We start from the raw sequence: 17353 nt of genomic DNA on the forward strand, positions 1-17353 counted from the left end.
TAAATCCCTCTAGACCTTTTTGTGACAGTATTAAAAGCTTGCTGGAAATTCTCTGTACTCATATTTGTGCTCAGTATCTGTAGGAGCCATTTTTGTGTGGGTACCTCATGTATGCCACTAGGGGTCACCTTTTGTGTTACATATGGTGTGTCTATTTAAGGTAGATAGGTCATTAGCAGCAGGTGTGTTGTTGTTGGGAAGGAGCAAACAGATTGTGACCGCTGCGCTGTTATGTTAAATTGTGTTGGAATAAAGAATCTAAAGGACAAGATAAGTATGGTTTCAGTTATTGAACTAAGTTTAATACGTTTATTCATACCAGTGACATTGCATTAACCTGCCAACAAACAGCTCAGTGGCTTTAAATGTAGGCTTAGCCTCGACAGCATCTATAACACCATTAAAATGCAGTAATGGCCACACAAAAAATAAAACGTGACCATATTCAGTTTAAGCCATTTTATGTGGTTTAGTTTATACACTTGAATCACAGTAGATGATAGCTTTCTGTTTTTAAATGTCTCCATTTATTGCAAACACTATAGTTACTGTTCTGCCTTTTATAAGGTAAACTGGATATTATGGTTGCAAACGGCCCTAGAGCTCCCTCTAGTGGCTGCTTTGTAATATGGGTTTGACTACTTTGGGAAAGGAACAATGAGAAGGTGAAAAAATCAAAGATGGCGGAAAGTTATCGTTCTAAGCTGATATGGACCTTAAAATGTTGTTGCCTTGGACAAGATATGTCTGTAAGTATGAGTGACGATAAAATAATTATTATCTTTTGTTTTGTGTAAAAATGGTACGATAATTTGTACATTTGAAAGTTTTATCTTGTTATCAAATCAAATCACTTTGATTGTCACATCACATGTGCAGGTACACTGGTACAGTACATGTGAGTGAAATTCTTGTTTGCGAGCTTCACAAGCAACAGAGGTGTGCAAAAATACAATAACGTAAAACAAGCAAAATATAAGAACGGCTAAATCTGAGACTAATAAATATATGTACAATATATAATAGTACATGCATTACTGGATGTGTATACTAAATATGTTTTTCTACGTGCGCGTGTGTGTGTGTACATATTTTACAAATTAAATAGAGTAAACAATAAATAAAATATACAGAGGTTGGTAGTTGGACATGTGCAAAACAAGTGGCATTTATATACAGTGTGGAGTGCATAATGTTAAAGTTCCAGTAGTGAAGGTGAGGTGTCTATGAAGTGTCCAGCAGTCTGATGGCCTGGTGGAAGAAGCTGTCTCTCAGTCTGCTGGTTGGGGACCGGATGCTGCAGAACCTCCTTCCTGATGGAAGTAGTCTGAACAGTTGATGGCTGGGGGGACTGGAGTCCTTGATGGTCCTCCCCGCTTTCCTCAGGCAGCGCTTCCTGTAGATGTCTTGGAGGGAGGGAAGCTCACCTCCAATTATCCGTTCAGAACACCGCACTACTCGCTGGAGAGCTTTGCAGTTGTAGGCGGTGCTGTTGCCGTACCAGGTGGTGATGCATCCAGTGAGGATGCTCTCAATGGCACAGTGATAGAAGGTCCTGAGGATGCGGGGGCTCATGCCGAATCTTTTCAGTCTCCTGAGAAAGAAGAGGCGCTGCTGCGCCTTCTTCACTGTTTTGTTTGTGTGTACTGACCACGTAAGATCCTCAGCCAGATGTACTCCAAGGAACCGGAAGCTGCTCACTCTCCACAGCAGCGCCGTTGATGGTGATGGGGGTGTGTACTTCTCTGCACCTCCGGAAGTCCACTATCAACTCCTTTGTCTTTGCGACGTTGAGGGTGAGATGGTTGTCTTGACACCAGTGGGTCAGGGCGCTGACCTCCTCCCTGTAAGCCGTCTCATCACTGTTGGTGATAAGACCCACCACTGTAGTGTCGTCCGCAAACTTCACAATGATGTTGGAGTTGTTAGTGGCTGTGCAGTCATAGGTGTAGAGTGAGTACAGGAGAGGGCTCAGTACACACCCCTGTGGTGCACCAGTGTTCAGTGTGATGGGGGATGAGGTGATGCTGCCCAGTCTGACTACTTGGCGTCTATCAGACAGGAAGCTAAGGATCCAGCTGCAGAGGGAGCTGCTCAGTCCTAGATCCTGCAGTTTCCTGTCCAGCTTCGAGGGAACGATGGTATTGAATGCTGAGCTGTAATCTACTGTTAGCTTGCAGTAAGAGTGTAACAAGCTAGTTTACAATGTTAGTTAGCTAATACAGTATTTTGTACTTTCAGTTTTACGATGGTCAAAGAGAAGGCAATGGTCAGAGGCCATTCTTCAATAAATCAGCGCAGAAAGGAAAATAAGTCTGGTTATTGGAGCATCGTTATCTCGCTGTCTAGCTGGTGAAACTAAGGAACTCAGGGCGAGGACAGCAAAGTTACCAAAGGGGAAAAACTATCAAATTAAAACTGCATCATCTCAAAAATCACAAGTTTCTCTAAAATGTGTTTATTCTAGGGTTGCAGTTATTCATCATTTTAGTCATAAAGTATTTTATTCATTGTTCGAAAATTGAATTGGATTAGAAATAGTTTTCTTATTAATGAGCAATAATTATTATTATTCAAAAGAGAAAACACACGGGTCTTTTGGTTACCATTTTAGAAATTGCCATCCTTTAATGATTCATCTGTTAAAAAAAATATTTTGACTGCTTTTATCTAAAAAATATTTTGAGATGCTGAAATGCTGAAATAATAATAATAAAAAAAAACAGACACTGATGTCAACATAAAGGTAAACACGCAATTTAGTTTCTTTAGTTTCTGGTTCTCTCCTGTATGGACTAGAGAACGCACGATACCACTTTTTTGTGTCCAGTATCGATATGAATCCAATACAGCGTATTTTTATAATCAATAAAACAGTTTTTTTTAAATATCTTTCTTTATTTTGTATAAGTTCATACTCAAGTTTTAAAAAATAAAACATTAAAGTTATTCAGTTATACCTGTATGCAAAAAACACACTGCACCCAAAATATTTCATAGTTCAGCAACACTGATCAATCTAATAAACTTAAACCTGCACCATCCTCCCTATTCTGGTATTTTAAAGAGTACTTAGCAGAAATATTAAACAACCTAACTAATAGGGTTGCAAACTCCCAGCAAAAAAACAACTAAAGGGAACCATCGCCCACCCTCTGCCTCGTGATGCTTAATCGACATAATCGACTTTAATTTAATGCATGTATTTAAAAAAAATGCACAGAAATCAATTATTTTTCAACAACAATTAAATAGATTCAACATCTTTCTTCAACAGAACTGCAGACTGCACAGATGGTATCTTCCCAAAGGAAAAAGTACTATAACTTACTAGGGTATATATTAGAGATGGACCGATCCGATATTACGTATCGGTATCGGTCCGATACTGACCTAAATTACTGGATCGGATATCGGAGAAAAATAAAAAATGTAATCCGATCCATTAAATATCACGAAAGCACCTCACAAAACTTGCAACACGCCGTAACTCACCTCAGAACGTTAGCACGTCGGAGCAGTATGCATCACGTGATAGAGCAGCTGTGGCATGGACCTGTCGGTGGTCTGGATAGCATTTGGAGCTTCGCTAGCAACCCGGCATTTCATCTCCGACAAAGTTATCCCTGAGAGAAGTAAAGCAAGTGTGTAAGTCCATCTCTGAATGTTTGTAAAGCATTCCTGCGTTAAGCTTAACGAGCGACTGCCTCTCGCTCTCCGGCTGCTACTTCAATCATGAAACTGATCAATGATCAGCTGATCGGCTTTTCTGTCGCGAGTCCGTCTCTCTGGTTTGCTTTTGGCCCACTTTGCACCAGAAAGAGGAAACCAGCGGCTGAACAACAGCAGCACGTTTAAGCTTGATCAGCTGTTGTTAGAATTTATTTAATATTACTTTCTACACCAGGATCTTTTTCTACGTAGCTGACGCTGGTAACTGTGCAGGGGCGCATCTAGCAAAGTTTAGCCAGGGGGGCCGATAGGGCATTAACAGGGAAAAGGGGGCACAAAGACATACTTTTCTTTCTTATTCTCATTTAAAATGTCTAGCTTTTAATAAATAATTATCTGACACCCAAAGTTTTAATTTGATGCAAAATGTATAGAAGTCCATTACTGCATATAGTAACTGTTAAGTCTAATATACCCTAGTAAGTTATAGTACTTTTTCCTTTGGGAAGGTACCATCTGTGCAGTCTGCAATTTTGTTGAAGAAAGATGTTGAATCTATTTAATATTTCTTGAAAAATAATTGATTTCTGTGCATTTTTTTTCCACACTGCGTCAAATTAAGGTTGATTACGTCGATTAAGCATCATGAGGTGGAGCGTGAGGGGTGGTTCCTTATTTTTTATTTATTTATTTTTGTTGTTGCTGGGAGTTGGAACCCTATTAGTTAGGTTGCTTAATATTTATGCTAAGTACTCTTTAAAATACCAGAATAGGGAGGATGGTGTAGGTTTAAGTTTATTAGATTGATCAGTATTGCTGAACTATGAAATATTTTTTTTTTTGCATACAGGTATAACAGAATAGCTTTAGTGTAGTTGTTGTTTTAAACTTGAGTATGAACTTATACAAAATGCAGCAAGATATTTAAAAAACAGTTTTGTTGATTAAAAAACACTATATCGGATTCATATCGGTATCGGCAGATATCCAAATTTATGATATCGGTATCGGACATAAAAAAGTGGTATCGTGCCATCTCTAGTATATATTAGACTTAATAGTTACTATATACAATATTAGATTTCTATACATTTTACGTTAGATAAAAACTTTGGTTATAAGATTCAGATAATTATTTATTAAAAGCGAGACATTTTAAACGAGAATAAGAAAGAAAAGTATTTCTTTGTGCCCCCCTTTTCCCTGTTAATGCCCCAGCTGGCCCCCTGGCAAAACCGTGCTAGACCCGCCCCTGCACAGTTACCAGCTGTCAGCTACTTATAGCATTAGGCATTAAAGTAATATTAAATAAATTCTAACAACAGCTTATCAAGCTTAAACGTGCTGCTGTGGTTTATCTGCTGGTTTCCTCTTTCTGGCGCAAAGTGGGAAACAAACAAGAGAGACGGAACTTGCGATCAGCTGATCATTGATTAGTTTCATGATTGAAGTAGCAGCAGGAGAGGGAGGGGGAGAGGAGACGCGGCAGTCGCTCCATATATCGGTTGTTAAGCTTAACGTGGGAATGCGTTACAAACATTGAGAGAGAAACTTACAAACTTGCTTTACTTCTCTAGGACAGCTTTCACTGAGAAGAAATGCCGATTTGGAAACATGTAGCGAGGCGCTAAATGCTCCACCAGACAACCGAGAGGTCTCTTGTTGTCACATGCAAGAAAGCATGCTCTGAAGAATATCCAGGTAGATAACTGTGGCGATATGTTGGTTATATTACTTTAAAGTGCAACTGGCTAATTCTTATTTTAGCCAACTCCCACTGTCGCCAAAGTGCTTGCTCATAGGGGGTCATATGATTGTTGGGTTTTTCTCTGTATCTATGAAGCGCCTTGAGGCGACTTTTGTTGTGATTTGGCGCTATATAAATAAAATTGAATTGAATTGAATTGAATTACTGATGGTGACCTTTGTTACTTTGGTCCCAGCTCTCTGCAGGTCATTCACCAGGTCCCCCCGTGTGGTTCTGGGATCTTTGCTCACCATTCTCATGATCATTTTGACCCCACGGGATGAGATCTTGCGTGGAGCCCCAGATCGAGGGAGATTATCAGTGGTCTTGTATGTCTTCCATTTTCTGATGATTGCTCCCACAGTTGATTTTTTCACACCAAGCTGCTTGCCTATTGTAGATTCACTCTTCCCAGCCTGGTGCAGGTCTACAATACTTTTCCTGGTGTCCTTCGAAAGCTCTTTGGTCTTGGCCATGGCGGAGTTTGGAGTCTGACTGTTTGAGGCTGTGGACAGGTGTCTTTTATACAGATGATGAGTTCAAACAGGTGCCATTCATACAGGTAACGAGTGGGGGACAGAAAAGCTTCTTACAGAAGACGTTACAGGTCTGTGAGAGCCAGAGATTTTCCTTGTTTGAGGTGACCAAATACTTATTTTCCACCCTGATTTACGAATAAATTCTTTACAAATCCTACCATGTGAATTCATGGATTTTTTTTTCACATTCTGTCTCTCACAGTTGAAGTGTACCTCTGGTGCAAATTACTGACCTCTGTCATCATTTTAAGTGGGGGAACTTGCACAATCGGTGGCTGACTAAATACTTTTTTGCCCCACTGTAGGCCTGCATGAATAAACTTTCTGAATCCTTTATCATCTGCAACTGAAAATAGTTGTGGATGATTACTATACCTTTCTAATGTGACCTTGTTGTCCCTGGCTCTCTCTCTCTCTCTCCCTCCCGCTCTGTTCCTGTGCTACTGAGTGTAACTACCGCCCCTCCCCCCTCATCCCAGCGCAAAGCACAAGGCTCACGTACGAAGCGAAGTGGAAAAAAGTGCGAGAGAGAGGGTGAGAGAAAGAAAAAAAAAAAAAAAACATGGCTCCCAATAAGGAGCCGGCTCGCGTCGTTCACTTCAAAGATCCGGTCCTAACAGCCGTTTCGTTCACGAACGACTCATGAGGTAAGACTCACCAGGATCCATGTGGTGATGGTCCACACCTGTGTAACCCAGCCTGTCCTTCAGGATTGTCGGCATAATGGTGTTAAAGCACTGGAGAAATCAAAGGACATGATTCTCACAGTGCTCCAAACAATTTCCAGGCAAGGGATTGATGTCAGAGGTGGATGAGAGCATCATCTACCGTAATGTTGGTGTAGTAGGTGAACTGAAAGGGGTTCAGCAGTGAGCTCACCTGGGGCCGAAGATCAGCAAGGACCAGCTCTCCAGGGTCTCCATCAGGTGTGATGTCAGAGCCTCCAGCATCTAGCTGTTGTTCATTTACATCTGCCTAATTGACTGGACAACATGTAAAGTCTTAATTCAAATTCCGCTGCACTGTTAAGAAAATCATAACTTAATCCTCATAGCACAGTCACAAGAAAACAAACAAACATACAGTCATGTGAAAAAGAGTGTTTTCATAGAAATCTATAGCATACTCTGAAAAACTAAGAACACTCCAGGATTCAGTCATTTATAGAGCCACCTTTTAGCAGCAACAGCGTCACCAAATTGTTTCTGTATGACTATCAGTGTTTCACAAGGACGTTTGGCTCACTCTTCTTTACATTGTTTCTTCAGATCATTGAAGTTTCTGACATTTGTTTAAGTACAGCTATCTTAAGTTCCCTGCACTGAATTTTAAGTTGAGGTCTGGACTGTGAGCGGGTTATTGCAACACCTTGAATCTTGTCTTTTTCAGTCATTCTGGGAACGTTACCCTGCTGTGTGACCCAAACACATTTTTGACTATAGAGTACTTGGTAAACAGGGGAGTTCATGGAAAACTCAATGACTGCAAGGGCCCAGGTTCTGTAGCTGCAAAACAAGCTCAAATCATCACCCCTTCACCACGTGTTGACAGCTGGTATGAGGTGTTTGTGCTGGTATTCTTTGCAACTTTGTTAACAAATTTGCAGCCATGCCGTCATGCTCTTTTTAGAGAGGAGAGACTGTCTCCTTGCAACCCTTCCAAACAAGCTGCACTTATTCAACTCTTTTCTAATTGTACTGTCATGGACTTTAACATTTAACATGCTAACTGAGGCCTGTAGAGTCGGAGATGTAGCTCCTGGATTTTTGAGCTTTTTCTGAGCACTGCACAGTTTGACCCTGGGGTGAATTTGCTGGGAAGATTATGACATTGTGATTATGACACATAGCTGAATACTCCAGATCAGCAAACTGCCAAAATGTATGATTTCATAGAGGTGCGCTCACTTGCTGGTAAAACAATTTGTGAATTGCAGTGAAGTTGGTTAGAATTAATAAAGGGGGAACATATTACCCTCGAGAGTCTACAGACAAGCTGGAGCATCCAAATCACATGATCAAGTTAAGATTACTTCAAACATTTACTGAGTCTTGTTTCAATTTGGGTAAGAAGTGCAGACTTCAAACTACATAAAAGTGTTTAAATTGTGCTGATGGATCAAGTAAAACCAGAGTTGTGAAAGATAATGTAGCCCATGCATTTTCGCAAATACTGTCATCAGCTTGAGTGCAGGAAGAAATAATAAAAACTGTTTTATCTAAGGATAGAAAAAACCCCAAAAAACTTTGAAATAAAACATGACTCTTCCTATTGGGAAAAAAATGCAGCATGTCAGGCATTCACAAAATTATATGCCAGAGTGTGGCATTTGGTTGCTGAGGAAAGGGGAAGTTATTGGAGTGGAGGAAAATATATGCTGCGGCTGTGCTAAAAAAAAAAAAAAGACACCAAACAAGGCAAGATAAGCAGTTTGTAAAAGTGAAATATATAAATAAACTCTAAAGTAATCAAAAACTGCCATTTATAACCTTGACTTCGGAGTTTTAAATTACACAAAGATTGCATTATAACATATGTAGTTAGCGTGATAACATCTAGAGTTATTGCATTCATAGAAGTTTCTTCTGCTCTCAGAATAGATTCAGTTGTTCACAGTTTTGGCACACGGTGCATTACCAGGTTGCAGGGTGTTGAGTTGTGGTCATGAAAAGAACAAAGTGGTTAGCAAAAATTCTGTGATGCATTGTCATCTGACGGTTGACAAACCCTCAGTCTAACCACAGTGTGACAGCACGGCTTCACGGAAAGTCACATTTTGAATATTTTCTCATGCAGTTTTTTCTTCTCTAAATTTCATGTTCATTCACTTGACCAAGCCTCTGATGTGTAAATCAGATCCAACTGAATGTCATCAGAACATATTATATGTCACGGTCCGGGGCAGCGGCCGTGTGGAAAGTGGAAGGAGGACTCAAAACGCAGCACTTATTCAGGTGTGAGGGTGATTTATTGACAATATCAAATATAAAGTGGGGATGGTAAAACAGAACTAAGGATGAACTAACTGGGAGAAACTACACAAAGAAATAGCAAACCTGAGCATGAGGGGAGAACAGCAGGGAGAGCACGCAGGGGATTACACCAGGTATGAACACAGACGACGCGACGAGGAGCAGAGGAAATCACACACTATAAGTACACAAAGAGACACTGGGAAATCACACACAGGTGGGGGAAACAGCTGGACCTGATTAACCTGACGAGACAGGGGAACACTAACACCAGGGACCAACAGAGGGAGCACAAACCCAGAACCCAGTGTCTAAAATCCCAAAACACAAACCATCCCAAAACAGCCCATGAATAATAAAGAGAATAATAACAATAAGGGACACAAACACAAAGTCACTCAGTCATGGCCGCAGGACCATGACATTATATGTCAATAGAAAATTGTCAGTATAATCTTTTAATAATATAAGTTTGCAAATGGTAGTGATAGGATGTGCGATCCTTAATAGTCTGCAAAGGCTTTGTGTGCATTCCAGAGTGCTCTGGCATTCACACCCACATCCTGGGAGCATGGGAAAGGTTGTACCTTCTTTTATTGTTTTACGGTAGGATAAACGTAGCTATGTCAGTTTGAGTCTAAGTGCCTTTTTTACTTATAGATGAACTGTTGGATTTTCCAGACCAGCAGGTTAAGGGAAGTTGTTTATGGGGTCACACACACACACACACACACACACACACACACACACACACCTCCACATTCCAATGTAAGGAACAAACACCCACTGATGTATAAATAAAGACCAGGGCAGTCTCAGAGTTGCGAGTCCCTGAACCTTCACTCTCGTGCGAGAGCTCAGAGCTGCCTTTGCTAAGCAACAAGTAAAACTGTGTGTTTCTCCTCTCTGATTCTCAGCTGAAGAAGTGTCTTAGAATGCATCTCTTGACATTATATAATGAAATTTGTTTTCTTTTACTAATAAGTTGAGGATTTGGCGTAACATTGAATATAGAAGTTTTCTACCTCTGAAGGTCAGTTTCAATGGTTGATTGTAAACTCACTTTACTAGTCCTCCTCCTTCATTATTCCATCCGGCAAATCAGCCCCGGAGCATGATCCTACCACCACCAGGCTTAACATCTGGTACAGTGTTCTCAGATTTCAAAGGATCACCTTTGATACATCAAACATACTGTTGTCATTGTGGACATATAGCTCAGTCATAGTCTAGTCTGCCCAGAAAGCTGTCTTTCCAGAAGGGGTTGGGATCCTCAGTTCACAGTAATAACAAATTCCCACTGATCTAAGGGGGACTCTTTGGTCTTCTTCCAGTCCTTGGCCAAGTGGTAACATATCCAAACAACTTGTAATTACAAACGATTATTTGAACCGAATCTGTAAGTGTATAAAAATGGCTTAAAATGGTTTACAGTGAGTTCCTTGGACTTTCTGTTGTTCTAAATATTGGTCAATCCAACAAGTGCTTTCAAGCTGATCCTTTTTACGCTGCGAAGAGAAACTAACACTTGTAGTCGGCCATGATCACTAATGAGAAGTTAATAGGGCTTGTTGAGTTATGAGGTGCAGAACCTTCAGCACCTCACATGAAAAGAATTGACTGTGTGTATGCTTTTGGCACTGTGTGGATTTGAGAAAATCCAAAATAAATTCAAACTTGTTTTTGAAAGCTGTTTTATAAATTTCAGTGGTATATTATTCATGCAATAGGGAGTTGTCTTCTTCAACTACTGGGGCTGAAATAAGTTCATCTAGTTTAGAAACTTCCACTGAACAGTCTATTATAGTGTCAGAACTAAGCATATGCTTTTAAGAACTTAAACACTTTGAATGAGAATAATAGAAATTTTCCATTATAGCTTCTACTCAAGTACAATCAATAAAGAAAACCACAGACTCTTTGATGTTTGTTTTGAAGGAAAAGTAATTTCCTGTAAATGTTTATCTGTGTGAGATTTTTCAGAAAACATCAATTTTTTTAAACGTGAGATACATGGCCTATTCTTTCCTTGTTCTACTTTTATCTCATCATTAATCTGATTACTGTTTAAGACAAGATGGAAATATAATATTCTCATGTTAAAAAGATAGAAAAAAGATTTTATTACCCAGAAATCTAACTTTTCATGCCTGTGAGCATAAACATGAGCAGCAGCGCTCTCTGCACTTTGTGTGTGGAAGTGCAAAAGCTTACAGCACCTGGTATTCCCAGGCGGTCTCCCATCCAAGTACTGACCAGGCCCGACCCTGCTTAGCTTCCGAGATCAGACGAGATCGGGCGTGTTCAGGGTGGTATGGCCGTAAGCGAGAGAAGAGCACAGAAACAGCCTTTTTAAACATGCTGTGATACCACCCTGAACACGCCCGATGTGTTCTAAGGTGCATTTAAAACCCAGGATGGCATGGAGCTACCTGCCAGAGAGCAGCAGGTAAGTGCATGGTCCCTCCTGCTAGCCCTCAATGTCTACGTGTATTTAAAATTGAGAGGTGGGCAATGACGCCAGGGGTGAGGTGTACACCCTGATGGTAACTTGGATTCCGTGCAGCGTGCCCACCCCCAAGATCCTATATGTATGTGTAATGAGAGTGTGAGTAATGTGAATGTCTAAGTTGTGAGATAAAATTGAGGCAGAGGCAGCCAGAAGGGGACAGAGGGGGGGATGCCTCCTCTGCACCCTAGTGACACACCCCTACTCCAAGTCCCTGCATGTGTGGGTGGTTGTGGTGGAGCGGGAAGAGGGAGGCAGCTGGAGATGGGGAGGGAAGGAAGGGAGGGGCAAGTGACCCCTCCCTGGGGCCAGCTCCCCCGCTGACCCCAGTAGGCACCCCCATACTCCGCGACCCGCTAGGGAAAGGGGGCCCAGGCCCATCCGGGCCGGGGCCCAGTGCAGCAGCGCTGCCCGGCCGCACAGAGCCCGGGACAGTCCACCCAACCCCACCACAGAGAAAACTGCACCCACCCCACCATCCACTCATCTTCCAGACTACATAAGACAATAGACGCCCAGGCTGAGATCTTCCTCCACCTCTCCTGTATCTCCCCCTCCTGCAGAGAGTTCCTGAAGAGAGGAAAGCTCCTGCAAGATGTGACAACCTCCCTCACCAGTTGAAGAGCCCCCCAGGTGGCTCGACGCACCGGCGGCACCCTGCGCCCCCATACACCCACCCGCCCACAACGACCAGCAAATACATAAAAGATGGTAAAAGTGATTCCATCTTTGTGTCTCCTCCCATTGTTTCCCCAGTCTGTCTAGTTCCCATATTCCCAGGACACCGCTGGACAACAAGTGGGTATTCCAAGACTGAGAGACAGCCAGAGTTGGCAAAAGATCAGACATTCTTAAGTAGAAGTAAAAATACTATTGTTCCAGTGAAAGTTAAAGTACTGATTCAACTTCATTACTCAGTTAAAGCAAAAAAAGTACAGGCTCGAAGCGCTTACAGAGAAACGCATACAACAGAATACAACAGAATGCTGTTCGCGGCAGTAACACACACTTGGAGGAGAGGCTCCAGCCGTCCATTCCAGCCCTATCCCTAACATTAACTCTAACCGTAACTTTAACCTTAACCCTATCAGGTCTTGTTTTACAAAGCGATTCATGATTAGAACAAAAAACACATTTACACATACTGATGATTTGTCACATAGCATCGTTACCTGTTGGGATGAGAACGTGTTGTTTCCAGTAGCGTGTCTAGAAAATTTTTGTTGGGGGGGCCAGGTAGGGGCACAGATTTGGAGAAGGGTGGCAGGGCCACACCCACCAGGCCTGAAGGTGCCTGTAAACAGGTGCTCTCAGAAACGCCGGCATCCACACACACACACACACACACACACACACACACACACACACACACACACACACACACACACCTGCAAGCAGGGAGAACGAGGGACAGCACACCAAAAACACACATGTCCATAACTGCTGGGTCGTTTAGACTCCTGAGCTGTGCACGAGGGGTCGACCACCCACTGGAAGGCCGTAATATACCTGATGTGCTCAGGTAACCTGTAGCGCCATGAAACCTCTGTCACACCAGGGCGCATAAAAAATGATGCTTTAAGAGACTGATGGGATCGGGCAGCAGGGAAAACATCCACAAAATGCTACCTTCAGTTTGACTCCCTAAGACTACCTAAACTAAGTAGACTCATTACATGCTTGTTAAAAGCAAACTCTCATATAGTTTTTAATGTGCTTCTTTCATTACAATGACTAGATAAAGAATGTGGCCCTGTCTCTATTTAACACTGGCTACCCCAAAATGTTTCCAAACCTTCAACCGTAACTTTCACTGAGAGATTTTTAGATACGGTTATTGAAGCTGTGGGGTTAATTTTTTAAGTAACACGAGACGAGAGGCAGCAGCATACACACAGAGCATCAGTGATAGAAAGCTAGGCTAACATAGGGTAGCTACCTGTTCAAGGAGAAACATGTATAGGCCCATCTCAAGTGCCAGTGAACATCTAAATGATTCAGGGAAGACTTTGGAGAAAGTGCTGTGGGGAGATGAAACGAAATTATGTGGCTTTAACTGACCTTTTGAAATAGGAGTGTGATGCAAAACATAGCATCCCTGCAGTCAAGCAGAGAGATGGAAACATTATGATGTGGGCTACAGGACGACTTAGTCGGGGTTCCAAGCAGTCAGGAAATGTGACATCGTCAGACTGCAGGCCACGGATTGGCTTGTCAGTCGCGGCACTCAATGAGTCATGAGACGGTGTCTTTCACTAAAATCAAAACTGCAGTTTTTTTAAAACCCTGCAACAAGGCAAATAGCTGCACAACACCGTGGTTTCCAAGTGTGACAAAAAGCCACAGATACATCATCGCTGCGACGTCTTCCTTTGTTGTGGCATTCGTGTTGCTCATAAATGACAACATGGACATCGGGCCGCTTTGCTGTAATGACCCCACGCACATTAGGTGGTACTTGATTGTAATGGAAAATGAGTCACAGCAAGCTGATCTGAGTATGTACTAATGGAGAAGTGCTATAAGATCACGGAGTGGTCTAGTCAGTCTCCAGACATCAGTACTGTAGAAAATCTGTGGAGGGAGCTGAAGTTTCAACTTTCCAAGTGGCAGTCAAGAAACTTACAGGATTTAGAGAGTTTCTGTAAGGAGCAGAGGGTTAATGTTTGTGTGTCCTCACTGTAAAGACTGCAGGTTACTGGAGCGTGTCGTGTCATGTTTCCTGTTGCTCTGAGGTGCATCCAACAAATACACAATTCATTTACCACTAATAATAACACCTCCCCCACTTAAGTGTGTTCAACAGGAAGCTAAAAGTTGTTAGCTGTTAAAGTGTTCAAAAAACAGCAGGAGCTCGGTGTGAGGCCACAGTGGGCCAAAAAACACACACAAGGTGACCTCCAGCAAGGACAAAATGTATCTGGACGTCTCTGTGAGCATCGGTCTCACTGTGTAAGTGTAGCACAGTGTCTGTGTGTGCATGGCTGGGCAAGAGAGACAGCACAACTGAAAGCCAGCACTCAGACGAGGACCCGGTGCATCGTCTGTCTCATCTCAGCCAGTTTACTTACAAACTCTTTAAGTTTGAATTTTAAAGCCGACAATGTGCACAGGGCAGTGATATTTAAAATGAAGGTAAACTATTCCAATCTCTGCAGCCCCAATTGTGTATCTCACACACACAGTCCTGAATTCATTACTGAAGTCTCATCCAGACATTCAATGTGCTGTGTAATTAAATTGAGACGTGGGGTCAAAATTCCCACCTAGATTGAGTGAGATGAAATAGAAATCGGCTCTCCTCTAACTGACTTTATAGAAATAATTACATCAGCTGCATTTATAACTGTTATTAAATAACAGCAGCACACGAGAACTAAAGTGTAATCCCAGCACATTTCGCTTCGCTTGCACTGATTCTTTAGAGATGACGACCGTGGTGGGTAATTAAGGGCAAACAATATACAAGTGGCGTGAAAAATGGAGGCTGCATTACCTTTCCAAAGCTTCCTTTCCCGATGGCCCGCAGTATCTGGAAGTGGTCAAAGTTTACTGTGGAGAAAATGAGAAGCAGTTAGTGAGAACGTGTCAGTTTGAGCTGAGCTATAAAACAGGGAACATGACATGTACAGCACTGTGCAAAAGTCTTGAGCCATCCCTCATTTGCTTCCAGGGATCCGGACTTCCCTGTAATCTTTAAAGTGGTATTAAGGAATAGCTCTCCAGGCTTTTTAAAGTGTTTCTGATTTTTAATCCAGGGCTTGTATTTGACCACTTTTTGTCTGTTAAGACCCTTCACACTAATCTCTGAAACATTCAAACATAAACAGACACCTAAGTCACGGAAAGGACCACAAAACTTAACAAAGAACCAATTTTAAATTGTATCTGTACACATTTACTTGCAGCCTATTGCAAAAAAACAAAAGCCCACATCATTTGTTCTCACTTCTTTAGTTGAAGAATGCAGTTAATAACACCGTTAACACAGACTGACCTGGCAAAACACGAAAAAATAAGGGGGTGGTTCAAGACTTTTGCTCGGTACTGTATGACAAATGCAAATGTGCACTTCACAATGTATCGCTGCACTTCGGCAGTACTGTGCAGATTAAATGTTTTTTCCTTCCCGATGCATGTGAAAGGTTAAGACTTACATCTCCAAATGTACTGGAACTGATTTGAACCAGAGGACTCAGCCACACTGTTACTATGTACTGCATAAACACGTTTACCGATGAAGGTAAAGCAGACGCTGTCCTGACTGTGTGGCTAAATTTTGTGCTGAAAGCATCAAATCAATTGAATATGATTAACTTGCTATGAGAGGTTTTTACTCCAAGTGTGACTTTTTCTGGCTTCATACACCTTTCAGGGTCAAATTCAAGCACTTTGTAAGCACGTTTAATGTCCATTTTCAACATTTTCCAGCACATTACCATAAAAAGGATGCATATTTCACTTCACATCACCTGAGTAAGACCACGTGAAAGGCCAAATTAATAAGTCTTCTCATCAGATATTGATGCTTCTTTCTTATGTGACACAAAAAACAGGAGGAGACAGATCTTTGCTTGTGTTGTTTTTTAAGTTCATTCATTCAAAACTAACTGTAAGACGCTTAACTACATTGCAGTCTGTGTTATTGTTGTAGACCTAATTATCACCTTTAAAGTGTTTGTGCTAATAACATCATGTAGAGTAAGACAGGCATAGAGAACAGCACTGACTGGGAGAGGCTTTGAACAGATGACATACTCAGATCAATTCAACACTTTAGACTTTAAAAATGCACAAGCGTCTTTCAAAAACCCATTTATTTAATCTATCATCATTGATATTATTATGTACAGTTAGAATGTACTGTTCATCTCCCTTAAATAAACAGGCAGCCTTAAAGTGTGAAATAGTCACTTGTCTACTGTCTCAGTGGCTGATAGTGCCCCACAGGCCTCAATGTCAGCTCGAAGCCATTATGTTTCAATTGTTTAATGATAAACAGATTTTGAATGAAAGCCAGGAAACTTCGCTAGCACAAAAAAGTGCCTATTCTTTCTTCCCATATGGTTCAGTCATATTACCGTCATTTCCCCCTAAGCTGTTCCCAAAGACACCAGGTTAATACTTGAAAAGGCTGCAGCGATACACAAAAATATCATCAATATTCTGTTTACTTGGTGACAACGTCGCTTTTAGCCTTCAATCAGAAAGCCTGACGTTGGCTAGTTAAGCATCGGGCTAACGTTTAATGCTTTCACTTGAGGGAAGTAACTCGTATTACTGCTACTGCTGTGTAATCTTGGTTCAATTCACAGCATATTCTACAAGTTACCCTGCAATAACTAACTGTTAGAATAGCGCCACCGTATTGTATCGCACTGAGTGCACTTCAATCCTTTATCCCGCGAGTTTGCTAGCTAGCAAAATAATAATACCAATTTTAAACAAATAACATGTGTAACGTACACACTCGAGAAAATTATTTACTAGTACTTACGCAACTCCCCCGTTGTGAAAACGTACAAATCCTTCTTGTATTTTTCGTTTTCCAGCAAACACTCATTAAAACGGCCTCCAGGCACATTAGCGCACTCACCCCCGACTGATCAGGGAGGGGGTGGGGGGTCACACACTGAAACAGACTAACGTGCAGAGGTACAGCCCAGGCAGACAAATGTTGCTTTTAGACTTTGCGACTCGTTTTATTTCTCTATCTGATAAGAAAACTATTCAATCAGATAGTTCTTTGTGGTGAATGAAATACGGTTACAGTTTCAAGAAGTTTTAAGCACCAAATCCGAAATCCAAGCACTGCAATATTAAAATCCAATTCAATTTCTTGTTTGCTCCGAAATCTACGACATGACTATATACAGAAAAGCTTGACATGGTATGCAAAAAAAAACCCCGAAGA

The 17353-nt window shown here is 41.6% G+C and overlaps 1 protein-coding gene and 1 non-coding gene across 2 annotated transcripts in view; one reads left to right on the top strand and one right to left on the bottom strand.

Moving 5' to 3' along the window:
• Positions 1-17353, top strand: part of LOC146642775 (ribonuclease inhibitor-like) — a 128697-nt gene that overhangs the window by 28708 nt on the left and 82636 nt on the right. The gene's annotated exons all lie outside the window — the stretch shown is intronic.
• On the bottom strand, positions 11138-11256 carry LOC146642778 (5S ribosomal RNA). Its single transcript, XR_014909852.1, has one exon. It is a non-coding gene; the product is annotated as a 5S ribosomal RNA (ribosomal RNA).

Source organism: Rhamphochromis longiceps, linkage group LG23 (genome assembly GCF_057381845.1).
Source record: "Rhamphochromis longiceps isolate RC_006_pf linkage group LG23, R_longiceps_female_GT1.1, whole genome shotgun sequence".
Taxonomy (NCBI): domain Eukaryota; kingdom Metazoa; phylum Chordata; class Actinopteri; order Cichliformes; family Cichlidae; genus Rhamphochromis; species Rhamphochromis longiceps.